Raw genomic sequence first — 3048 nt, forward strand, 5'->3', positions numbered from 1 at the left:
GACCATTTGTTGAACTTCTGTGACTTGGTTCCGATTGAATGGTTTTAGATTTCCTTTAACTGGCATGACATGTTGGATATTCTGCTGAGTTGATACTTGGTACATTCGATTTTGAAATATATCTTGATCTTGTATGATTCGTGCTGTTACTTGCTTAGCTGTCGGCTGGTTGCGGTGCTGATTACTTCTCTGCTGGTTGAGAATAGGTGACTCGGAATTTGAACTGGGAATAAGTTTATCTTGTATCGGCATAGTAGGTACGCGTCTCACTGTATTTTCCCATAACATCGTTTGTGGATATTCAACTTCTATGCGACCAACTATCACTTCCTGTCGAACACCGCGTCGACTCATTTTATCCTGTTCTGCGCGAAGTTCTTCGAAGTCATCAGCTAATATTGTTAATTCTGTTAAGCTCGAAAAGTCTCGACGTTTGATGTACATTTGGTACTCTGTGCGCATGTTTCGGTATATTCGCTCCAATTGCGAATCTTGGTTCATGTCTGTGTGTCGCATAAGATATTTGATTTCCAGTACATAATCTTTAAAACTTTCTTGTTCCTTCTGAACTCGTGCTCGCACCTCGTCTTCTAATCTGTCGAAATACCTATGTGGAAGGAAAAATTTTAGAAAGTCCATCTTGAAGCTTGACCAAAGGTTCCAATGCTTATTGTTGTTGCGGTACCATATCAATGCTTTGTCTTCAAGCAGTATGGGCATCATCCTGGGAACTAAATTCACGTTGACGTGGTCAAGTTCTGCTAACTCTTCTATGCTTTCCACAAAATCTATTGGATCTACTCCTCCATTGTACTTTACAGACCATTTTCGTATCTGCTCCACGGTTTGTACATACGATAAGTCCATAATGTGCTGCTTAAGCGAACGTCTTGTATGTTTCTCTGTTGAACTGGCTTAAATTGGACTACGGATGAAAGTATTTAGATTTTATATTTTGATCATGTTAGCTCGTGCGATGGTAACGTGGATATTACTTTGATTTAATTTTGAGAAGTCTGTCTGTCCCTGCTCGGGCGCCAATCGTAACGACACGGATTTTCCCGTTTCGTTATAATTTATGCTGGGGTATCCTCAGTTTTTTCCAGGGGGTCGCTACAATAAATTTATATTCGCGGAGACAGGACTTCTCAAAATAAAAGTAATGCGTTTAATTTTTTAAATACTGATTTATTTAAAATATTAATAATTCATTAAAATAATATGTAATAAAGAAAAGAATTCAATTAAACGTAACAAGATAAACCTGGAGATTAACTATTTGTACAATTTTCAACCATTTATATAAGATAGCTTTATATAGATTATTATTTCTTCAATTAAACATAGCTAGATAAAACCTTGAGATTAACGATTTGTACAATTTTCAACGAGTTATATAAGATAGCTTTATGTAGATTATTATTCCTTCAATCGTATTTCAATAACTTGAGATTTTAAACGCATGTAACTTTTGAATGTATTTCCTTAGTCGTATTTCAAAGAGGTTGGTTAAATTTAATCAGATATGTCTTGAGATGTTTCCTTGTGACCAGCTGTATTTGTAAGCTGTCCCTGTAGAGTTCTCAGTGGTGGCTGATCCGGTTTCGTGGTTGTACCTTAGTATGATTTCGGTGATTATCCTGCTCGATGAGTACCTACTGGACGAAACGGGGTTAGTGAATATAGATATGTCTTGTTATATTGAATATATATATAAAGTGTCTCCGCGCCTGGACTTAAAACCGCCCATGCACTAAACAATTATATATATATTTTAAATAGATTATACACTAGGCTTAAAACCGCCACTGTGTCAGACAAATTTTTAATATTTATTTATTTTATATGTTGACATACAATGCCACCGAGTGATCATACAAGACACACTAAATTCTTAGCAAATTGCGCCGTCTTTTATACGCATCCTCTTGAACTTTTTGTGTAAAATAACAAAGCTTTGAGTTGATCTTAGTTGAACTTAATGCACTTTAACACTTTTGCACAAAAGCTTCCTTGTGCATCGTTTTGCAGCGAATTGCATTCTGACGTTTTTGACGTTTGCAAATGTTTGTTTATATTTTACTTTTTACATGTGCGCGTTTTTTTAAATTGGATTGAATATAGTTTGTTAAAATAAGTAAAATTAATTAATAAGTAATATCGGAGTTTTAATAATTAATTTAATAAAATTATTTATATAAACTACGTTTCCTTTTTGTTTAAATTACTCAAAGTGACGTGTGTAAAGTGGTAGTGCAAAGGTATTTATAGTTGTTTTCCAATTTTCTAAATGATAATTATATTTAATAAATTCATTTATAGAAATATCTAACATACAAGTCATAGTATGTAGGTTGGAAATTTGTGCAAAATTTCCATCCTTACATATTGAGGACATGTGGCAGCATATTGAAACAAGTCTCGAAAGAATTTGCAAGGATACCTTGGGCTACGAGCAAAAGGAGCAAAAGGAATGGATGTCAGTAAGATCTTGGGATGTAATTGTAAAAAGAAGGTGCGGTAAAATGAAAATGCTGAATATAACAACCGCGCCAAGCGCATCCAGGCAAAAAAGCCACTATTTATCTCATCAGTAAGCGGTACGTGTGGTCGAATATGAAGCAGGACATCGCCCGAAAGGCACAACATCGCAGCATTTATACCAAGCAACGAACTGAAGTCGAATGCAAGAGACACACAACCCCCTGGTACAATTCCATTAAATGCCAATACTAACAACGTAACACGGAGCGGAAGAACCACACGTAATCCGAGAAAATACGTCGCCTTCAACTTATCGTATATAACTCAATAACTGTCAGGGGAATGATGTAGCGAAGCATTCAAGCAATGTGAAGCAATGTGAATAATTACATATAATGAGTTTTAAATTTGCTTTGTAAAATACATTTAGTCTTTATTAGAAACCCATTTTTTTAATGGATGATCCTGTAAATTGCATATTTCTAATTTAATTAATTTTGTTGGAGCACTTCAAGTCTATTATTGTTATTGTCGGAGCGGTTAAAGTCAAATTATTAATATTGT

The sequence above is a fragment of the Teleopsis dalmanni genome, chromosome 1 (genome assembly GCF_002237135.1).
Source record: "Teleopsis dalmanni isolate 2A chromosome 1, ASM223713v2, whole genome shotgun sequence".
In the NCBI taxonomy this organism is placed as follows: Eukaryota; Metazoa; Arthropoda; class Insecta; order Diptera; family Diopsidae; genus Teleopsis; species Teleopsis dalmanni.